This window comes from Barbus barbus, assembly GCF_936440315.1.
Source record: "Barbus barbus genome assembly, chromosome: 43".
Lineage (NCBI taxonomy): Eukaryota > Metazoa > Chordata > Actinopteri > Cypriniformes > Cyprinidae > Barbus > Barbus barbus.
This window is the reverse complement of record NC_136721.1, coordinates 9,137,007-9,162,170: the sequence shown is the minus strand read 5'-3', so window position 1 is coordinate 9,162,170 and position 25,164 is coordinate 9,137,007. Positions and strand designations below refer to the sequence as shown.

Here is a 25,164-nt window from a genome sequence, read left to right as displayed (position 1 = left end):
TCAAAGAACAAGAGATAACTGGAATTTATACTGTAGGGATGGTCATTTAATGAAACTCAAATGTAAATATTCTAATATGTTGAGATACTGGATTTTTGACTTTCATGAGCTATAAGCTCTAATCATCAAAATAAAAAAAAAAAAACACTTTTGAAATGTTTTACATTACATGTAATGAATCTAGAATATATGAAAGTTTCACTTTTTGAAATAAGTTGAAAAAAATTATAATTTTTTGAGATGCACCTGTGTCGCAGTCCACTACGAGCGGGATTCGAACAGCCGTCTCCAGCGTGGGAGGTGGGTGCTCTAACAAGGAGGCTAAAGGCCACGGCCTCTAGCATCAGTCGCTAGAGCGCCACTTGAGGTCGGGGAGTGAGGTTTTATCGGCACAGCACTTACCCGCTGGCCTCTGCTACACCTGTATAGTTGCCCAAAACATGAAATATTTATTAGCTTACTGATATCGCCCAGAATTTTAATATCAGTGTATCAACACTTTTGTTACTGGTTCTGGCACTGGTTTGGTCACCAATTAATATACAGTAAAAAATCTGGCTATAGCAAAGACAATTTAATTTAAACCAAACTGTATCAATGTTGTGTTGCAGCATTTATAAATCTTAGGATCAAACTACTGAGCTTCTTCAGAGCTATTAAACCTACTAAGGTCAATGTGGACATGCATAATCAATCTGTTTAGTGTGAATTTCCTTTCCAGTGTAGTCTCACTTCTCCACTCTATTTAGTGTATAATTTGTCATCTCTTATGAGCCATTAGATAGCCTAAGCACTGTTTAGGCATTGATTGTCAACAGTGGTCATTATGTGTAATGGAGTGCCGAATGCTGTGTTAATACAGGATCTCTATGGAGGTTTTCTCACTTAAATGTTTCTAACTGGGATGACCTTCTTGTGTTTCTACTGAAGCTGTTTCTACTGTTTTCTATAGAAGCTTGTTTCCAGCACTGAATAAAAAATAAAAAAGTAATTATGACTCTTCATATTACAATTGTGAGATTTTTTTTCTCGCAATTCAAAAAAAGGCAGAATTGGATGATATAAACTCGCAATTGAGAGTTACAATGTCAGAACTGTGAGCTAAAAACTCGCAATTGTAAGAAAATGTGAGAATTGTGGACTTTTTTTTTTCGCAACTGAGAAAAAAAATAAGTCAGAATTTTGAGAAAAAAGTAAGAATTTTGAGATACAAACTCAGAACTGCGGGGGAAAAAAGTTAAGAATTGTGAGATAAAAAGTTGCAATTGCCATTTTTATTTTTTTTATCCGGCAAAAACAGGATTCCATAGTTTTCTACTTGGATATATTTTAAAATGGAATTTATTCCTGTGATAGAAAATTGGATTCAAAGAAATCATTCTTATATTCTGATTTGATGCTCAAAAAAACATTTCTTACACACTTTTGCATTTCTGATGGGAAAAAAGAATCACCCGTGGATGTGAACGCCTCCACAAATGGTCAGAAACGCCTCTGCTAAAGTCCACAGTGATTGAGTTCTAAGGAAATTCATCAAACAAAACACTGAACAACAAAAGCATATGTTCAGCCTTGAAAAGCATGTGGCAATTTGCAAAAAACAAAAAACAATAAACACTATGCTAAAATGAGTTATGGAGAAAATATCAAGAATCTGTTTAGATGTTTGGAAAAATAAACATATTTGTGCTGCCCCGCACCAATGTCCAATGTCAAGTAATTAATTCCTGATAAAAATGATTTTATCCAATGCTGTCAGTTGACAGTAAAAGCCTCTGGTGTGTCGCAGAGTTAGAATAGACCTCTTCTCATCAGATACTTTCCCACAGTGTGCAGTGGCATCATTTCAAGAGGAACTTTCACAGCTGGAGCACTGCTCTTATTTAGGTATGCCCTTGTTTAGCAGCTCGAGCCAAGAAGCCATCTCCTAAATAAAAGTGTTGACTGACTCAGTGACGCTGTGTGACAGGATGTGTGATTAATTAGAATGAGATCAAGGCCATTTTGTAACATCCCTGCCAAACTGTTTTCCTAACAGCAAATGAAATATGACCAGAACGACATGTTTGCGCTGACTATGACAACATTCATGGGCCGTTTAATGTGTTGTGAACGTAGAGACACAAACATGTAATGACTGACTTTCTGATTATTAACATTCTGTTAAAGGTACATATTTTTTATCACAACAAAGGAAGCTGCCCTGTCTTTCTGCCTATAAAAACAATTAAAAGTGTAATTTCTTTGCCACAAATGACACCAAACAATGTTCCTCCACAAGTAACCTGTAATTTTGTTTCAACCACAGTCAGCAGAGAGCAATACATACACCACTGTTCAAAAGTTTGGAGTCAGTATGATTTTTTTTAATACTTTTATTCTGCAAGGATGCATTAAAGTGGTCAAAAGTGACAGTTAAAGACTTTATGAAATATTTCTGTTTCAAATTCCCAAAAAAAATGTATCACAATTTCCACAAAAACATTGCACAATTGTTTTCAACATAAATAATAAGAAATGTTGAGCACTAAATAGGCATATTAGAATGATTTCTGAAGGATCATGTGACACTATATTGCACATATCATAATTATATATTTTTTAAAAATGCACCAAAAACATTTACAACATTGCTGAATTTTGGTCGAAACATCTTTAAATCTACTGTAAAATGAATAAATCATCATCTGATAAATGTCAAATAAAATAAAATAAATGTAAATGTAAATTAATTAAATTTATTATTATAAAGCAATCCATTTTATGCTTTGATATTTATCCTCAAGTCTAATTTAAATTTAGATTAAATTAATTAAAATTAAATTAAATTAAACTGAGATGCATGGTTTCATTTTAGACCCTTTTTTTTTTACAAATGTTAAAAATTGTAGGCCCTATCTTGACGTCAGACTAACTAGTTAAATTCATTTTTGTACGCCCTTTTGATGCCTTAAACCTCTCTGTTGACAAATCTGGTGCTAAATATTTTCACAGTTAAAGTTGCGGTCTAAAATGACTTTTGATTTTGAAGGGTATAGAGCAATCCTTTTTATGCTTTGATATTTATCCTCAAGTCTAAAACTAAAACAAATTTACTGAGCTTCAAAGAAGATCCAAGCCATACTAATGGCCCTTCCTCCTGCCTTTCCCATGCAATCAATGCTTTACCCATGATCTTTTATAAGTTTTGAATTATTACAGACAAGGACCCCTAGTGCATCATACCACTTTGTTTCCTATTGCACTGATTCGTACCACATGTCTTCCAGGATGGAGGATAAGAGTTAGCATCCACCTTCTGCCCTCCTTCTTTTCAGTGTCGGACATCTCTATTTTCCATGTCAAACGCAGATAAAAGTCTGGTCTCCTGCCAGGTTAATACCTGTAACTGACACTTCAAAAAGATGAATTATGTTGCTTCGCAAAATTTGTGCACAAATAAAACCTCTTCAGCGTAGCTTAGAGATAATTAAAAATAACAAGTACTACACGTGGAACTTTAAAAAAATGGGCTAAAATTAAAAGCAAAAAGTGCCATAATTTTTCAAATTCCTCCTCAGGTGACAACACCTCATTTCACCCTTTCCCCCTTTTGTGACCTGTCAAGAAATGTGAAAGGTCAGACGTTTTACAGATGTCTAACCACATCCATCTGGACTGACGCTGCCATATCCAGTGATATATGAATGGACACTATAGACTTCACCTGAAGAGTGTGGACATTACTGCATCACAGACACAGCAAGGGGCATTCCTGCTTGTCTGTCTGCATCTATCTCTTTAGATTGTCTTGTCATCCTTCACACTCTTCATAACTACTTCTTCATGTGTGTGAATGAGTGATGCACTGCAACGATTCTGAGATGCAATGTGAAAAATAATCGTTAATCCAATCACACAGTAGAGCTCCGATCACACACAAAACACACTCAAATCATACCTGATTAGCCCTGAGGACAGATAAAGTCCTGACCCGTAAGAGAATAAATTAAAAACACATGCTCCACTGAGCATCCATGCAGGAATCAGGAGGGAAGTCAAATCTAATTCATACAATGATGGAAAAATCTGTCTAGCCATTTAACAGTGGTTACAGGGTCAATGATGTAATTCTCAATTTTTGTGTGCTATTAATTAATTACAAAATACATAAAATGCAATACTGAATACACATCTTTTAATAGTGTATTAAACTGCATAATATAAAGAAGAAAATGTCAGTGATACAAATGTGTTGATATCAAAACGAAGAAAGAAGTCTGACTAACAGAAAGAAAAAAGAAGTCCTTTTAACAAAACAGGTTCCCTTTTATTAATTTTAGAAAAAAAAAAAACATTTTAGAGAAAATTGAAAATGACGAATAAGATGTGTACATTCAAAATCATTCAAGTTATATGGAAAATAAACTGACATTTACACTACATTATAAGTCATTAAATTGAATCTTTTCTTGTCAATAGTATTTTTCAAAACTATATGAAACAAACAATTTCAAACAAAACATTTTGGCACATATTTTGTCATTGAGCCTATAAAACACACTGAGGTACTTCTACTGTATTTCTTTCTGCAATAGAAGTACCTCAGAACTGAAAGTATATAGCACAATTTAAAAATAAAATTTCCTGCTTTTTCAGTTTCTCTGGCTTTTTCATATGATAAAGTAAGTGTGTATGTGTTTACTTAAGGTCTGTGCACTCTTTACAATCATCATCAATATCTTAGAGGTATTGGCTTCCATTGCTCAGTTAAACATTTAACCTTTTGGTGGATATATGCGGGAAGGGCACATATGGCATTAGTTATTTGTTTTCTTTCTTTCTCTCTATCCTCTGATGGGCAGAAAGCCACTGTGTTAATGTTTATTCTGCCTGAGTTCTCTTAACAAAGAAAACATTTGGGCTGTGGCTGCTGTGGGTGTGGATGACTATAATGAGGGACAGACGCATGCAGGATAGCACACACACACACACACACACACACACACACGATCAACACCGACATAAGGCCGGAGCTCCAACTGAGCCTCTCCAGCAGGATTTTTGCATCTGTTGTCTCCTAATGCTTCCTAAACACAGAGTGAAAATCCATTACAGCGAAGGTCATTGCAAACACCATGCACCTAATCCATCCCACCCTCTCAAGAATGACCAATCAGCAGCAGTAGATTGTGCGGTAACATCCTGACCGCCTCTTAAGGCCGGGCCGAGCCCTGTGTGCCCAGGCAGACGTCCCTTTGTTAGACGCCCCATGTTAGAAAACCACTGCCGTTTTACCAGTTCCAAACCTACGGTAATCCACAGCTATTAGAGTCCCATTAGACACGGAGGAAATGCTTCCCATAATTGTGCTCTACTTCCCAGGCCGACTCCACCAGCATCATTCCCCTCTGTAATCACAATGAATGAGCGCTAATTAATGCGCACTAGCAAGAGCGTGCAGCTGCTGAAAAGCCTGCTCAGTAATGAAACCGTGTTTATTCCCCAATCTTTTGCAACCAAAGACGGAAACTGGACACGCGTTGTGTATAAACACAAGTAAACGCAGTGGACATGGACCCTAAAGTCTTTGTGGAGCAATCAGCAGTAGTAATGATTCAGAGAGAGTGCTGCTAAATGCTTTGGCCCAATTGGCCATGCCAGGCTGCAGGGCGGCTGAGGTCAGACGGTTCAGTGCCCTGTTCTGAGGTAGGAAAGGGGCCAAACCATGACCCATTAAGTTCCCCTGATGCCATTAATAACAACTGAGCTCAAACCAACTTATTCACGGGAAATATACAATGTTAAAGAAAAGAAATCATATTTTACCCCAGTCCTTCTCTAATAAATAGTATTTTGTTTTGGAAACATAGAAACAGTTAAACATTTTGAGATGTAAATATGTTATATATATATATATGTGTATATGTATAAATCCTAAAATACAATAAGAATAAATACATACATTTTGTTACATATATTTACATTTTTGTAAATTATTTTTTAAAATAAAAAAGTTACAAGTTTTGTAAAAGATATAAATTGTTTTGTAAATTATTATTACATTTAAAATATGTTCATTTATTTTTTTGTTTGCTTGTTTGTTTATTTGCATTTTAAAATGCCTATTTTTATTTTATTCTCTATGAAGCTTTGTTCTGTCTTTTGTAATTTATCAACTAGATGAGAACAAAAGGATCAGTCTATGCCCCAGCTGTGCAACAATCCCAGGATGCACTGTGCTTAATAAAAAAAAGATCTACATGACTTTAAAAGCTTGAAGACCAAAGTCCCACAAAGCCTCAAAGAGAGAATTACGCAAGATGTGTATTAAACGTGGCCCTAAGATCATTATACAAGCTGACATTCTCAGTAGGTTACATCTTCCAAGGGCAGTGGAGGGGCTGAACACAACAGATGGGCAACAGATCTGGTCAGTTTTATAAAATGATTATCAGATTATCACTCTAAAGTAGCACCGAATTCATATTCAGTGCTACCAAAATATATGCAAAAAGAGTTCACTAAATGCTGCTTAATGGATAACAGGTGTTTCTCATCTAAAAACATGTGCACTTTGTGAAAAAAAAAAAAAAACATGAATTACATTTAGTATCAGGAAATGAGAAACAAATAGCTTCTTAAAATGACTTAATGGCATCGTCATGTTTGAAGGTATTTTTGGGACATTTACAGCGATTAAAACTCTCCAATTATTTTTATTTGTGCAGTTAAGGTCATTTGTTTTGCTTGAAGATTCAGAGTGAGAAAGTGAAAGAGAGATACTTTAATGTTGCGCCCCTAGCAATGTAGTAATGGTGCAGCAGGTGCTGTGTTGCTCTGCTGCAGTGAAGGAAAACATTACATTGGGCTGGGCGTTGATCTATTGGCCATGCCAGGACTTCATACCTGAACTGCCCAGTTGCAGCTGTCCAAAGCATCAAACAGCCCACATTCCACACACTGCGGTTGGTAGGTTTGGCTTTCGTCATGCAGGTGAAGGGCTGCATTCCTCCTCAGTCTCTACTTCTTCAAGAAAAGTCAGGGCCATTTACTCTCTTCTGACATTTACTGCAAAACTCATTTTTTTTTAATGAACTGCAATTGGAAATTCTATATAATTGGGATGGTTTTTCGGGTCGCGTCCACGAGACAGGATTAGACTCGTGCTTTGCAGAGCTTTAGGATATATGACAGATATTCACCAAAACTGTTGATTGCACAGAACTACCATAGTCCTTATACAAAAATTTGGTGACCTGTGTATTACGCATAATAACAGGAACATTTGAAGGACAATTTGAAGTCTGACAGTAATTGTCTAGAAATTGATTACTGAAGGCAGTGGATTCGTTACAAATGTGCTGCTTTGATGGCTGTAGCGGCGGTGCTTTAAAGGGAATGAAATTAGAGATGCAACTTTCTGGAGAGAGTTTTAGTGTGCTGACAGTATCACTTAGGGGATTTCAAACTTTATTATGCCAAGGACCCTTAAATAGCATGATCCTGCTGCTGCTGCTGCAAAAAAAACTCCTTCCTATAAAGATAAAGACTATACATTTTCACATATAAAGACACCTTTATACTGTAGGAGGAATAGTAAATGTGAAAACATATAAAAACATATTGTTTGCAGATTTATTTTACTTTAGCATTAATTATTAATTTGCTTTAGAATAACAAGTCATGCTATATTTTAAGGTTCAAAACTCGCTATTAACAAACCATTCACTACGACTTTTGCCTTAATAAAGTCCTAATTTGCTGCTTATTAATAGTTAGTATGGTAGTTGTTAAGTTTATGTATTGGGTAGGGTTAGGGTTGTAGAATATGGTCATGCAGAATATGTGGTTTACAAGTGCTATTAGACAGCCAATATGTTAATAATAGGCATGCTAATAAGCAACTTAATAGTGAGAATTGGTCCCTATACTAAAGTGTTACCTGCATAAAATATTTTATGGACTGTAAAAATAATAATAATAATAATAATAAAATCTCATTATATTACCCTGATAGATAAATACATTAAGCCCCAAAGATGCAATGAAATGCACAAATACCTCACAAACACACAAATCTCAAATACGGTAAGATCGATAAATGTTAATTCAATAAATATGTAAACTCTGAACCATATGACAGTGAAAAGAGCAGCAGCTGCATAACCAGGTCAAATGTAAAGCAATGGTCATGTTTTAATAATAGTTACCACATACGTATCTCAAGCTGTGTAAAATTGTTCAAATGACTAAATTTGGAAAGTTGGGACAACATTTGGACAGGTTTCAAACAAATACTTGAGTGAGTAAGTAAGGTTAAAAAAATAATAAATGAGGATTAGAAACTCAATGATTAGAAACTAAATAAAATAATCAAGAACAATCTCGTGATGTCTGACCAGTCAAATTTTCAGTAGACCCCCAGCACCCCCTTGCAGACATCAGTTTGAATCTAACAATTGTACTGTCAGCACAGTTTCTAAACTCATTTCCTTTAAACACAGTCATTAAAGATATTAATGCAAAACAAACAAAAACAAACAACAAATAAATAGTTATCCATCTAACTGAATTCAAATATCTATGGGGTGACCCATCCCTAACCTTTAACCTTCAATAACTGATCTGACATATTCAGTAGAACAACAAACCTTTAACCGTCAATAACTGATCTGACATATTCAGTGGATTCATTTGTGAAAGATTCATCAGACTGTTTCAAACAATGACTGAGTTTGTCATTTTGTGACTACCGAGTCTTTTTGAATAATTCATAAAGAAGACCGGATCACGAGAGTCATGGGAGTCCCCCCCTTCTATGTAAAGCGCTTTGAGTACCCAGAAAAGCGCTATATAAATGTAATGAATTATTATTATTATTTGATCATGAATCAAACTGCACTGCTGGCCCACTATGTTTTTGTGCGCAGTCAACAAGGACAATACAATATCTTTCAAGATTTTTATTTTTATTTTTTACAATATTATACAAGACTTTTTTTCCTTTTTTTGTAGTCTGCTGCATTACACTCCTTAAAAGGAACTCACTGTGTGTTTCGTAAGTCGTTGCAACATAGATTTAAAAAAAAAAATATCAATGGAAAGTGGTCTGCTAGAGTTTTTGCCTGTGTCCGCTGTTTTACGTTTCACGGTAAAGAATTCAAGTCCAGTTAAAGAGCATAAGCGGCTTTAAACTGAGTCCAGAAATGCACGATGGCTTGAAGACAGACTGTAGAAGAGTTGTCACCCTGTGAGTGATGGCTTAGATGAGTGGTCTGGTTACGCCACCCCGCTGGCAGAGGGAGGTCCGGGTGTCAGCACCCCTGATGTAAGGAGTGTGGCAAACTGGGGTGGAACAGGACTTTGTGTTTGTGATGTATGCAGGGACAGGCATATGGAACATGACTGCAGACAGGACACTTAAATTAGCACTGAATACGCAGAAGTCAGTCACGGTCACACACACCTCAGCTATGCACTTCATGTAACACCTACATAATAACTCCTCCTGTACATCACATTCAAGAGCAGTGACACCTGTGTGAAAGCACGCACATGTTTCAGTCTTAATTTTTGAAGTTTAGCAGACTCTCACTTCATAAAGCTGCCAATTAGAGGTCTTTAGGCAGATAGTCTTTGTTAGATGCTGTTTTATGAGCATCTAAGTGCTATTTCATTATTATTTTAATTTTAAAGTGCCAGCATCACTTTAGATAATGTACAGTATATACAGTATATTCCATATCAAGAAGAGGAGTTGCAGGAGACCGTGTGTTGTAAGAATGGAGGGTTAATAAGAGAAGGTTTGGTGGTTTTATAGACGCTATAGTGATATTGGGATATCTTCCTGACATTAATCACACATGATTTACTCAAGTAGGACATGTTCCCAGATCAACATCTTTTGTTGTTCTTTGCATAAAATTCCCAAACCAAATTTAGTGGTATGATAAGTATTAGGTTTAAAAGCCTGAGTAACATTCTTCATCCATCATTTCCCTCTGAATTAAAAAATATTTTATAGAATTTAAATACATTGTCCAAAAGTTTGTAGTAGTAGTGTTTTTGAAAGACATGTTGGTTACACTTTATAATACGGATAATTAGTTAACATGATTTTTATTTATTTTTATTAATATTAACTAACAATGAACAATACATTTGTTATAGTATTTATTAATATTTGTTAACATTAATAAAAATACAACCTTTCATTGTTAGTTCATGTTAGCTCAGGTCTAATAATTAATATTAATATTAATATTGATTTTAATAATGTGTTAGTAAATGGTTGAATTAGCACTCTATTCTATTTTAATTCTACTTTATTTATTTGTCTTCTTTTTTATTTAAAAAAAACTTTCTATTTTTCTATTCTAACTGCTTGTTTTTCTTTTTGAGTATGTGTGTGTATATATGTAGCCCACTAGAATATATAGTTCTAGAATGTAGTGGGTTATGTTGTTTCATTTACTGTTTGTGTAATTTAGTCTCATTCAGAACCGAAATGTTAATGGAGTCTAACGCTTCATATTCTAAGTCACAATATATGTGTGCTTGTGTCTTTAAGAATGCTGTTATTGGTATTAAAGTTGATTGGGGTGCACAGGTAAAAAAAACAAACAAAAAAAACTAGCTTTTGCCCTACAAGTTAGGTTGATCTTTATTTTCATTGGTTTGTATGTGTTAAGTCCCTCCCTCACGGGAAAATAAAAGATGTGAGTGGTTTAAAAAAAAAATATATATATATATAAAAAAATGTAAAATAAATAATAAATAATTAAATATAAAAAATACCTATATATATAAAAAAATGACCTTGCTACGTGTACTACGTGGACTCATTGGCACTTACATATTTTTGCTCTTTTGTTAGTTTTGATTGCTTCTATTGTCCTCATTTGTAAGTCGCTTTGGATAAAAGTGTCTGCTAAATGACTAAATGTCAATGTAAATATAAATGCAGCAGTTAATATGAACGAAGATTAATCTTTTTTTAATATATTTTTCATTTCACAAATGAAAACTTATTGTTAAGTGTTACTGAAATCTCAGTATAAAATGCAGTAAAAACATAATGTTGTGAAATATTATTACAATTTAAAATAGGACGATTCTTCATTATGTCACACCTATGGACGTTTTTTTGTTGTGTTTTCATCCCCCATGTGCTCAGTGTGACCCAGTTTTCCCCGTCATTGATTTGATTAGTTAGTTCACTTGTGTCTTATTTATCATTCTCACCTGTCAGTCCCTCATTAGCAACCCTACTTTAGTACTAGCCTGTTCAGTTCTCCTAAGCCCGATTCGGATGGTAATTGTTTCTCATATGGACGTCTATAAAAATTAATTTACATATCACCTCAGTGATAAAACTCATGGATTCGGATGGCGATTTATTCCCAGTGGAGGAGTGAGTTCTGTGATCCTGCGAACCAGAGAACCACGTGGCCAGTCACATGATTGTGTGCTGTATGCTGTAAATAAAATGAATTTTATTTACAATGTATTCTTATTATTGTGTAAAATGTATTTAAAAATACTCATTATGTAAAATGTATTCTTATTATTCCAAGCATATTTAATAATGTATAATCCTATTTATTATTTGATTATTTAAATCTCCTGTTTAAAAATAGGAAAATACGCGCTATAGTTGGATGTAATTATACGCGATATAGCCGTTTATAATACACATTTTAAAATTGTATTGCATACTTGCCGCTGCCATAATAAAGACCCACTTCGAATGTTTACGTGCTTTTCTTCTCTTTCTGCTCTCACTTGCTGTGGTGGAGCAGTTATGAAGTATTGTTCTTTTAAATACTTCCCAGCATCTCAAAAATAAATATATAGCTATGCAAATTACACCGAAGTACAACAGTTACCGTACGGTGTTTGGGAGTGTTCAAAAAGGGTTTAATCGATTTCTTCTCGTAAACTCAGAGATGTGGATTCGGACGGCAATTAAATTACCACACGACCTTGGTGTTTGTCAAAAAACAGTAGGTAATTCGGCCGGAGATTTTCACAGGGGTGGTGAGAGAAAAACACAAATGTCCTGGATTCGGACGGCAATTAAATCACCAACTACCCCCTGTATATGGTGAAAATCACTTGCGTCCCCCGAGAAACAATTACCTAAAAAATTTGTCTGGTATTATTTGTGTATGTGAATGTTATGTGCCTCCTGCCTGCCTTCTGTGGATTTATTAAAAACATGTTGACTTGATCATCTTCTTTGTGCATGTTTGATAGACCTTGTTACGTTTTCTATGGCACTTTATTAGATACAGATTGTGTCAAAGCAGCTTTACAGAGATAAACAAGAAAACAGCAGAATCAATCTTGGAAACTCATTATATAATTTTTTTTTAGGATTCTTTGATGAACAGAAAGAGTTGTTGGGAGTTGTTTCATATGACAACAAATAGACATAAATGAAATACTCCCAAATTAATCAGAATCAAATCAAATTGAATCAAAACTGTAGGATAATCTAATAAAATCTAATCAAGAATCTGTGAATCAGAATACAATCAAATCTGGAAATCTTTATCAACATCCATTAATTATTGTTGTAAAATCAAAATTTACCCTGTTTACTTACCAGGAGGTATTGTGTAGAAATTCAGTCCTACATTTTTACCTCACTGAATATCTGAATAACTCTTAACTATAACTATCGTGGAGGTAAAATAAGCAGCTACCGTATCATGTTGACTTTAAGGTCATAGGGTCACATCTAATTTCACAAACTATTTGAAGTTTTTTGAGTACTTCAAATGTTTCCTGGTCAAAATTCTGAACCTTTCAATATAGTGTTTACTCCTAAAGTCTATAAATATGTCAAACAACTTAAACAATGTAAAGTTAAAATACTCATAATCTGAGCTGAATTGCAACTTAAAGGCAGCAGCATTTAAAACATTTCAAGATTTTAAAGGTGATGCCAGTTTATCTTTTGTGGGGTTCAGGGCAGGTGTCTATTATAAAAAGAAACACACTGACAATGGATCAATGAGTGTCAATATCCCTGACCTGATCTTCAAAGGTGGGCCAGAGCTGCTAATGGAGCGTGTCCAGCTGCACCTGATGTTAAGGGTCCAACGTTAAACACACAGGAAGGATTCGGTTCTACTGGGTTTACTTTTACTACCTGTTCTCCCAGTCTGTCCTTGTTAACTGAACGGAGTAACGACATTAACATATGTAGACCAGAAGCCCTGTCTGTCTCCTGAGTTTCCTCCTGTATCTCTGCTGTGCCCAGATCTCACACTCTTTCCATTAGAAGCGAGGGAGGGAAGACGCCACTCCAGAAAGCTTAAATCTTCACGCGTGGTAATGAGAAACACAGGTCTAAAGTCTGGACTATATTTCATCAGAAGAGCTTTGCTACTGGTGTACACCTGCATTGCCCGTGATCTCTGAGGCTCTGGGAAAGCTGGGTGCTAAGTATCTGTTTAGATTAATGGTAATACAAGCCTTCAAGCCTTTTACAGGGGTCGGGCATCCTAACAGGCTCTCACAAAAAAGAAGCGATAATAACACACAGAAGCGATAATAACACACAGAGGAACAACGCTTATGGGGCTTTGCTCGGTTCTCATGCACCAAGCAAACACAAACATAATGACGTATATACTTAAAATCTCTTACATCTGAAACAGGGGTCTTCGACCTTTTTCAGGCCAACGGCTTCTTACTCGATAAACAGATAGAGCAGGGATCTCTGTTACATGTCACATTTTAAAACATGCCATATTAATGTTTTTTACATACTATTTTTTTATGAAGCTTACATTGTCTTAATGGTGCTTAAATTAATAAGTCATTCATTTTAAATTGCCTGCAGTCCAACAAGATGATTGAAAAATGAATGGATATTTGATATTACAGTTTAATTTCATACGTTTTAATATCAGAGGGACAAAATATTTAGCTGAACTTTAGCTTTTTAACTTTAGCTTTAAAAATGATTAAAAAAAATAAACAATACAATCTCATGATTTCCAACCAGGCTTTAGAAAGCAGAATGAAACAGTAATAATGAAAAGGCCTGTACATTTTACCATAATTTTTCACTTTTAACTTATCGTTAAGCATCTTCACAACCCCTGGTTGTACTGAACATTTCACTGCTTGCAGCCAAATTACAGTCAATCTAATATTAAGTACAACAGCACTCTTTCTCATGTGATATTGGCTAATTTTACTACTGTTTAATGCAATGAGCTTTAGAGTTCCATGATATAACTGATGCAGATCAGACATGGTTAACTGAACTTTAGCATCCACAGTAGTGATATAAAACAAGGCTCAGTAAACTCAATGAAGATTCACTGGAATTACTATAATCACATCTGCAGATGGCTAAATTAAATGCTCCCGGTCTTGGATGAGCATTAATAGAAAGCTGAGCCAAACTGGGACAGATGTGCTGTATTACTAAGTGGAGAAAACAGAACAATCAAAAGTGAAAGAAGGTTCAGCAGGAATCATTTCCTAGGCAGTGGATTAACTGTGAAAAGACAGTTTGTATGTTTAGTTGCAACTGAGTCACTATCTAGATGGTCTGGTGTGTAATGTGTGATTGTGTGTGTGTGTGCTGACAGCAGCAGATGTGCAGATGAGTGAATGGGCAAGAAGTGATGTCATAACTCAGAGGTCAATGAAACCAGGGCACACATAAAGAAAAAAACTATGTATATTCAGGTATTTTAGTGCTGTCAAACGGTTAATCGCATCCAAAATAAAATGTATGCCGGTGAACGTCTTGATCTCAGTCAATTCACTGTGCAGAAAGTGAGAGTAAAAACGGACTGATGGAGTAATAATGGAGCTTTTGGCATCTGACGCATATTCTCTCAGAGACCACGACAGATGAATGTACTTCAACATATGCTGATAACGGTACGTATACATACATACATACAACTGTATTCATTTATTCCCTCAATATTTCTAATATTACATAGTGAAAAAAAATGAGAAGAAACATATTTCGTGTTAAACAGGTTGTTTTTGAAAGTCGGTGCTTGAAATAAAAGCTTTTTATTTAATTGATTTTTATTGATGACTGCAGTGTTAATATTTTAATTCTAGGCCTATAATTCATTGTATAATAGACCTGTTTTAAAATACCTTTTTTAATAAACGGAACTTCATAATAATAATAATAATAATAGGCCTAATAAAAATAAGAATGTAACAGGCCTACATTAATTGGAAATGCAAAATATTTTATTATTGCCAACAATTGATGTTTTTGACAATATCTCTGACTATCGTCGATACAAGATCATCGTCTTTCGACGCAACCCAGCAAGGGGAGGTTATCGCGGGGCCTTTCGCAGCGTATGTCCTGCGTGCCCGTCCACTAACATTACGCCACTGGAAGACAGCACATTGCCTGTTACGTCATTTGGGATGCCCTGTTGAGCATAGTGGCACTGAGAACATTATATTTTTCAATGTAATAGGATTAGTCCAATGAATCAAATCGTTTGGTTTGTAATGCGTACCGAACCGAAAGCCTCGTACCGAACGGTCCAATACGAATCGTTTCGTATCGTTACACCCCTAATATATATATATATATATATATATATATATATATATATATACACACAACATTCTTTATCCAACTGTTATTGCTTTTTGGCATACATTTATTACATGAGCATAGTTTTTTAGGTTATAAAACTTAAATTTTTTTAAATATTTGGTATAGCTAACATCTGGATAATAAGGCAGTCAAGCATATAAAATAATATAATTTAATTTAATTAATTTCTAATTAATAAAATAAAATAAAATTCTGGAATTGGAATGGAATTGCATCCCACTGATAAATGTTGTTTGGATTACATCACATTTTTTGGCCGTTCTCTGACCTTTAGTTGACTTCGTGTGGACTGTGTCCAAGCTGACAGGGAAGTCGTCGGTCTAGATAACAGTCCACAATCTCACTGACACAAGCTATCCTGGTTTAACACAGTGTAGTAAACTTTACTCCTTCACATTGTTATGCTTAATCTATTGATTTCCATCACTCACTTAAAGTGCTCATTTCAGGCCATAACACTAAACCAGACTCACATTATTTAGGCAAACCTCTAATCCATCCTAACACTTCAATGACCTCTCAAGCACGGGATGTTCCTTTGTTAACCAGACTCAACATTTTTAATGTTCGACAAAAGCCATGTGCGAAAAAGTAGAAAAAATGAGGGGAGAATTATTCCGGCTCATTTCTCGTTTTCTCGTAATCTGTTTTGTTGTTCCACTAAAGAGTAACATAAACAAACAGAGTAAAACAATGACGAGCGCTTACATTTTCTAAGTAGGTGGGAGAAACAGACCCACCTCTGTTCTCTAACACACACTGACAGACTCTCACCAGGACATGAACACTAGGGGGACATCCGGAAGTTAGTTTTTCTCAGTGAAGGATGAGAGGGATGCAGACAGTCTGTGATGTGAGTCATTAATATGTCTATATTGACACACACACACACACACACACAAAAAAAACACAAACATGCACACAACACTCTATTACCTACTTGCGTTTAAATGAAGATAAAGCCTTAACAAGAACATTATGCATATGAGCATATGCATCTTTATACACAATCAGAACCCAGAAATTAAACTGAAAAAGAGTGGAATCCAGTATAAAATTTGTCTCTCTCATTTACTTTACATGTGCGGGAATGTTTTTTATATAATAATTAAATAAAAATTAATAACTAGTGCCAAGTTTTTGCATTAATATAGCCACTTTTAAAAGCCATCCAGTAACTTTATTTAGATAATAAATGCTTCTTTATCTTTCTTCATGAGGATGCCTTTTTGGCCAGTGTTTCAAATTTATCCTTAGCAAATATGCATTTAATGAAAACAAAATATAGAAATAAAAAGGAATTGAAGTTTAGATGGTACAATGCTTGTAATGTCAAATGGTACAGCAAAACTGCTGACCCTGTTGCTTATATGAAGGCATAAATACATCCATATTTCCACACACACACACACACACACATATATACTGTATATATATATATATATATATATATATATATAAAACACACAATTTTTCAAAAAGATTGGGGTCAGTAATTTTACTTTTATTTAGCAAGATATTGATCAAAAGTGAAAAAATAAAAACACTGATAATGTTACAAAAAGTTGTATTTAATCTAAATGCTATTCTTTTGAACTTTCTATTCATCAAAGAATCCTGAAAAAAAGTATACTGTTTTCCACAAACAATTTATGTAAGTATTGTTTCTTGAGCACCAAATCAGCATATTAGAATGATTTCTGAAGAACACTGAAGATTGGAGTAATTGTTGCTGGAAATTCAGCTTTCCCATCACAGGAATAAATTACATTTTAAAATATATTCAAATAGAAAACAGTTATTTTAAATTTGAGCATTGGTAAGTATGCGACTGAAATTATTTACCTACATACTGAATTCATGTATTTTATTCATTTATCTTGAAATGCCACAATGCATTGTATTAACAATTAAACATTATTTGTTTAACAGAATGTTTAAAACCTATACTTCACGACTGTGTGTAATCAACACTTGTTGTCCGAAGCAGGATGATGTTTATTTGGCACAGATGAAGCTCACTAGCAGTGGACAAAGTCTTACTTAGACTAGAGGGTTGCCAGACGTTCAGTATACAACCCCCCACCAAGTGCTGGAGGCCTACACATTCACTCAGACTCAAAAACCACAAACACACACATACAAACACAGCCTTCCAGAGCCAAAACACACATATAAACAAGCTGTATACGCTTAATAGAAAATACAGGAAAAACTTTCCCAACAAGAGTCTGTCTATCCTGGGAGAATTTATCCTACATTTTAACAGGTCAGCACAGTACACTTATAAAATATAGAGTGTGTTTTCCTCTGGTGAAGATACATTAAAAAAAATATAAATGACATCTGTTGAATTGCTCTTCAATAGAGTCTGGTTGAAGGAGGAAGGCATCTTATCTCCCAGCCAATCAAAACAGGGCTACAATAACACACATAATTAGACGATTACAATCATCCTGAATCCAACTGCACGCAACTCTGACTAAGTCTGCAAAATAGTCTTCACACGGATTTGAATTCTTTCTTTTTAGATAACTGAATGCAGCTGCTCAAAGGCCAATCCGCCTGAGGTTTGTTCGTCAGACGTCCCAGAATGAATCAGGACAGGGGTGCACAAACTGAGCATGAAGAGTCACTGGAGATCCACGTGTGCTAAGAAGTTAAGAAGTTGCACATGTCACTCAAGATCCACTTCAGCAGCATTTCTCAACCTTTTGATTCGAAAGCCACCATGATTTTTCTGTTGGAATTTTGGAAGGAAAAGCAGATCAAGTGTCGTCTAATAATTTAAAGTGAAGAACCGTAAACTGACATTCCGACATTCTGATAAAAATCTAGTTTGAGTTACTACCAAACTGGGAATTATGAGGAACCGTTACTGTCTTTCCACTGTTCGACATTAAGTTAAGCAACATGTAGCCTAAATAGCCCAATCTGAAAGCGGTTAGGGATACTTTTTTCTTTTTTTAATCACTCATGACAAGTTCCCAGAAAAGCCCCAGGTGAAAACGATGCAAAACAAACCTCACAGCTTGACAGTAAAAAATGTTGCAGGAAAATGGCAAGATCTCCCCATGGCTGCGAAAAAAGTGCAACCCTGTTCAAAATCTCAGTCTAGGAAACAAGGCTCCAAGCCTTGCTCATCTCCAAGGTTCTGCCATGAACCATGCAACCCAAAAAGTACAGTTAGGAGAGAAGTTTAAAATGTGAAAAGACATGGCATGCTGCCACACAGATTGGGGATACAACAGAGGGAGAAAATAAATTCTCTGGCTTGCTGGATGCATTTGAGAGATTTGCAATTAAGATTAGGCCTGACAATGCAAGGACAAGCTCCTTCAATACACATAATCATGCAAACAGACAGCATGATGTCTGGCATGTGCAACTCAACCGGCGACGAGACCCCATTGAAAGAGCAGGAATGACTGGGAGGAAATGGATATGTGAATGAGATTATAATGAATGGCTCAGTGGAGAGACTAGATTCAAATAAAGGTGGATTCTCTGTCTCTGTGAGAGAGAGAAAAAGTATTTTTAGCGATTCAAGTTTCCAAATTTGATTCTGATTCCTTTAGCTAGATTTTACTCTCCATTTTTTTTTACATATTAAAGAAATGTTCTTTTTTTGTTAAGGTAGTGTTTCAAAGTAAATGAAATTAGTAACTTATTTATAGAACCAACTTGAATGAGTCATTTGTTTCGAGAATCAAACAACGCTGAACATGCTGTATTTGCTGTTCTGTGTTTTACACACTGTCAAAAGAACGGGCTCATAAGAGTCATTTGCTCAAGAATCTGATTTTTGTGATACAGATTTGGTATGACATGAAGATGAATGAACAATGACAGGTTCCAGTAAGCTGTTATGAAAACACTCAATTAATGGCTTTCTTGTCTGAGAATTACCCTGTTCTGTCAACCGCAAGTGCTTAACGAGCATTTTAACACTTGTTTAACGAATTAGGAAAGAAATTAAAACAGCAACAGCCCTGCCAACTTTTCTGTGCATGCAGACCGAAAAACAAAAAGCTGAGCCAAGATCTGATGAGTAAGAACAACTTTCAACCACTAAAAAAGAGGTCTTCACATGCATGAAAAGCAGGACTGTGCAACAGTGCTCTTATCATATGTAAATTGACATTATCTTTGAGATTAAAGAGAAAAGATAATGTTGATTACTTTTGACAAAGGTGAAAAATGTAGAATGTGTATACATTGCAGTTATCAAATGGTTACAAAAGAACCCTGGTTTTATTTTACTGTAATTGGAGGTCTTTAAAATCATCTAGGATTGAGCAAGGAGGTATAAATGTTCTCCAAATGTATAAATTCTTGTGAGGTGTGAGATGAGAGGGAAAGAAAAAGCGCGAGTCTACCATATGTCAACAAATCACCTATGTTTTCTGATAATCAGACCTAACATACCATAATTGCTTCCATATCTCCTCTCTATTTGCAGCGGGTACATGGCCTCACATTTCATTCAAATGAAATTGGGAAATGTTGCAGCCAACCAGAGAGGGAGTTTTTACAGTGATGTTGAGAGTATGCCAGAATGCCCTCCCACAAACTACAGACAGATGCTTTTAATAAGCTGAGAGTACAGAACCCATACCGCTATTGCCTTTATTTTGTATTTATTTAGCTAGATCCTGATGGAGATACATTCTGACCGCCTATTTCGCAAAGCCATGCAGCTACAGACTCATGTCAATTGAAAGTAATAAGAAAAGTTTGTGCCGCACATGTGCTCGCAGGCTGCAAAGTTCACCCAAAAATCAAAATTATGTCATCACCCTCATGTCGTTTCAAACCTGTATGACTTTCTTTCTTCTGTGGAACTTTAAAGAAGATATTTTTTTTTAAAAATTGGTAGCCAAACTGTTTTGGTTACCATTGACTTATTTTAAGTTTCTTAAAATATATTTTTTTTATGTTCCACAGATTTAAGAAAAAAAAAATAGTTTTGGATACACATGAGAGTAAGTAAATTAAGACAGAATTTTCATTTTAGGTTACACTGCAGTATATTATATAATATCTGCAGTATTATTTTTCGAGCCACCTTGAGAAAGCAACGCAATATGTGTGCTGGAGATTCAATCGCTAAAGTTGGCCAGTCAGTTCTGGAGAAAAATATTTATTCATTTTCCAGTGCATCTCCTCGGCCGCAGGTTTTGAGATATCCGCTTTTTCTCAGCAAAGTGAAAAGCCTTCTAACACGGTGTGGAGAAACACATAAGCACCCAGTGTGCACTGAGAGGGCTAGATTTTCACGTTACCCTGCTTCATGCCTACTTAAATCAACATGAAGGTATAGCATATAACTACACTTATGCACAGAGGAGAAAGCGTAATGTAGATCAAACATGAAACAGTTCAAAACCAACACAGAGGCCAACAGATAATCTGTACCCCTCCATCTCACCCACAGCGAAACCCTTAGAGCCCTAGACGGCTTTTGGAGGAAGCATTAAAGCTTACAGCCTTCTCAATGGGTAGGCCAATAAAACAAGGGCGGATTACATTCTTAAGAAGCACGTTTATCCAAGCACGTCGTGCTGTTTCCAGAACAACCTCCCAACCTGAGAGAGGAGACAAGGTGTCCAGGTCCGTGACGGGTTGGGATCTACATCGCCTTGAGGCTCGGGTATGGGGTCACACAGTTATGTGAAGCATTTGGATTTTTCCTACTGTAGCTTTTCACAGTCACGCTCAGATTTTGGTTTTAAGATAATGTGTTTGTCCATAGTGGCAATAAGAGGTTTTCTGAGCAATGGCTAATATAGCTGCAGGCTCACTTGTGAAACAAACGCAGCTGTATTATTGGACTCTGTTATGAATGTGGTATCTATCAATAGAGACTCGCAATGAATGCAAACATCTGTATTCTGGTGATGTGGCTGGGATTCTTGCTGTGTTACAATATGTAGAGTAGAGCACTTTGAAATGACGATTTGGTAATATTTTACGTCCTTGACAAGACAATACTACAAAAAAAAGAGAAAGTAATAATGACTATGACAAGTTCACAAATGTGCTTTCAGCATGTTGATCACAGAGATTTATGTGCAACCAAAAGGGGAGGGTTTTGAAACTTAAACTCATAAGTGGCTCAAAACTTGCCTTTTAGTACATAAACTCTTAAAAAGTTTTTTATTGGCATCTATGGTTCCAAAAAGAACCTTTAGCATCCTTTGAACCTTTTAATTTCACAAAAGGTTGGCTTTTTAATGATTAATAAATATACACCGTACCATTTTTTCCAGGGGTATAGTTTGTGAATTATGAAGGTTGTTTAAATGTATTTCTACTTAATCCGTAGCTACAATGAATTTAAATGTCATAGGGAAGTGTTTGAGAGGCTAATTGTTTCAGTATCTCGTTCGTTTTGAGCTCTAAGTGACCAGTGTGTCGTTGTTTCAGGTTCAGAGGAAGCCCAAGTCTGAGTGGCTTCAGCTTTGATGAGGCCAGGGTCAATTAAATGCTTTGTTGAGTTCATTAGTTCATGGTCCGCAGGTCTTGGTCCTTTTGTGTCTGTGGTTCAAGTGTGCTTTCTGATGTCTGCCTTGAAAAGATGCCCATTAAAAGCAAAGGAAGGAACAGCAAATTGCACAGACGGATGACTCAGGTTTACCATTCAGCTCAAGAAAACAGTTTGATTCACCAAAAGCACCTGACCCTTTAATTGGAGACAAGAAGTGCAACATAAGTGAGGAAGACAAAAAGGTCTATTCACCGTTAAGAACTAAGAAACAATGTTTTGTTTACAAGCCTTATGTTTAAGCCTATGTTTAAGTTTACAAGCCTTACGGTTAATAACGTTTAAATGTCCATATTATACTAGCAGCCAGCCTTTAAATTATAGATAACCTTAACAAGCGTCATGAAATCATTTGTGAAACTGCCAATAAAAAGCTCCCATGAGCATTATAAAAAGGGTTGAATTTTTCTTAAATAGCACTATTTAGTATTTTAATGTAAACAGTGAATTATCAAATATAAGTGATCAAATACTAACTATTAAAGATCAAAATCATAAAGCTCACTCTTTATGTGATCGGTATTATTTTCTGGTTCCTAGTTGAGGCTCCTTCAGTGTTAGTATATGGGATTGTTTGCCTGTTATATAGGTTTGATTGCTCAGAAAAGGGATTAAACATCTCTTGTTTTTAATACTAATGATGATGATGGTTTCCTTACCAAGCTCCAGTAAAAACAACATCACAGACTAGTATTAAGTAACTGATGAATGTTAATACGATCTACACAAAACTCATCATGGACTGATGGTTCCTCCAAAGATAAATTGATAAAACAGTAAAACAGATTTACCTTAAATATATCTCATGTTTCTTCAAAATGTCTGCCATAAGAGCTAAAACAGATCTCTTAACATATATAAGATAATGTACATTTTTAAGTTATCAAGGTTCACTGATCTTACAAGATAGCTTTTGATGTCTTTCATGTTCTTTTATCCTCTTAGATATTTCAATATCAGGGATGAAAAAGACTGGATTTCATTTCTAGCCACAATACCTCAGGATGACGATATGAGAAGCAAAACTCTACATATGCTCTTTGCTCATGGCAACATTTTAAGCATGGAAAGGAACAATGTGCATTATAAGGTTATATATGAATAGATATGAAACCAGTCCTTGAAAAAGAATACAGAGAAAAAAGATAAAAGAGCTTTAGAGTTTAAGCTGAGTTTAACTGAAACTGTAGTGTCCTATGGGACAGGGCTACAAGTTAAATTATACCCACATTTTAGCAACAACATCAGAGGGTACATGGGAGGCCCTCTTTTGGTAGGCACCGCTACCATGAAATCTTCATAGGCTAGTAAATTTCTCCATGCATAATTCCACTATGCAGTGTTGGAGTAAACCTGTCATTTTCTCTCAGGCAACAGCCAAATTTCCAAGAACAGAGCAACAAATTCATGCAAGGTTAAGTATCTTCTGTCTATCCCCTACTTTGCACCGATAGCTGGCAATGAATTTTAATGTCTCGTAGCTGAGCTTACACAATAAATCTGTGGCATCTCTGCGGACAGAGGAGCGCCACTCTCATCTTTATAACTTCCACATGTGAGTTATTTAATTCAGCATGAAGTATTATAAGCTGTGGTTCTGCATGTGGTCACACTGACATGTCAGAACCCTGACACTTATCCAGGCTGTAAATTTTTTTTCATCATTACAACATCTCTGTGTCCATCCATTTAACTTGTCTCAATAATTTCAAACGTTTCCTATCGATTTGATGAGTTTTTAGAGTTTCAACTTGATTTTCTTCATCTGGAATTAAATTCATATAACTTTAGCATTAAACTTCAATTTGAAAAACAGTGTAGACTGCAATAATGAAATGCAAGTAGGCTACAGCCTGCAAAAAGTATAACTGCAAACAGCTTCACAAGACAAGTTCCTATTGAACTGAACATTCTTATCAACATCACATGCTAGCAAGTCACCTGCTGCATCATTTATTGACCCAATTTAAGGCATAGTTCAGATTTCGATATATAAATAGAGTGAATATGCCTCAGTTGATCGTTTTAGGAGGGAAAAGAACAAAAAAACATCTCATGCAGAGGAACAAACCTGGAGGACACGAGCACTCTTGCGCTGCTTCTCGAGCTGTGCGAATTTTTGACACTCCCTCTTTGAGTCTCTGAGAAAACAAGTATATATTTATATGATATACATATATACGCTGATGATTTAAAATGACCAGGATATTTGTCGTTAAGTTTAAGGATGTTTGATTTAGCTAATCCTAAAACAGTAGCCTACACATATGCTAATTCAAAATACTTGGGAAACACCAATTAAAACAATGAACACGGAAAATGATTGAATCTTTTTAGTGTAGTGTAAACAGCTATTCTCTTATTTCACAAGGCTACATAATAAATATGTTACTACATAATAACTGTTATACATAAATAATAAAAACAATATTGAAAGATAGACAATGTGACTTTTTTTGCAATAATGCTTGTAAAAGCAGCGAGAAATAATGAAAATAGAGACGCCTCACCTCTTGCACAAGTTTCTCTATCGCATCCCGAAAAGTCGCGTGCGCGTCCAGTGTCGCGTGCACAGGTTGAATCACAGACAGTCGCTCCATCTCTAGAAGCTCAATTTTACGCTCAAGATGAGATGTTTTGACGTTCATAAACAGACAAACTGCCACCGAAGACGCCGACAACATAAAACATACGAGGGTCGTTAAAAAATGAAATATCTGTGATGTGTTATGTCCATTGCTCTGTGATGTCTTTGACTCGTCTTTTGAATCCCCAGTTGAAACCATTTTTGGCATTATGGTTAAAATATTATCCCTTGTTCTTGAATCCTCTTTTGAGACTCGTGTAGACTTTATTTCAGTAAAGTGGCGTTTAAGGCTTCAGCGTAACTGCGGCTGACAGGAGACGCAACGATGTGACGCACACTAGAAGAGAGCGAGCGCTACTATTAAAGGTCGCGCGCCAGTCTGCGTCTCGAACGCAGGTTAAATTGTTTCCCTCTGAAGTG

The 25,164-nt window shown here is 35.6% G+C and overlaps 1 pseudogene across 1 annotated transcript in view; it reads right to left on the bottom strand.

Annotated features, from left to right (window-relative positions):
• The window catches only part of LOC306862130, a 108,105-nt pseudogene extending 83,162 nt beyond the window's left edge, over positions 1-24,943 (bottom strand). The window contains exons 1-2 of the transcript in view: positions 24,668-24,943; positions 24,229-24,298 (exon numbers count right to left, since the gene is read on the bottom strand). The product of the transcript in view is annotated as an uncharacterized misc_RNA (transcript). The remainder of the gene's footprint in view (positions 1-24,228; positions 24,299-24,667) is intronic.
• Positions 24,944-25,164: the final 221 nt, after the last annotated feature.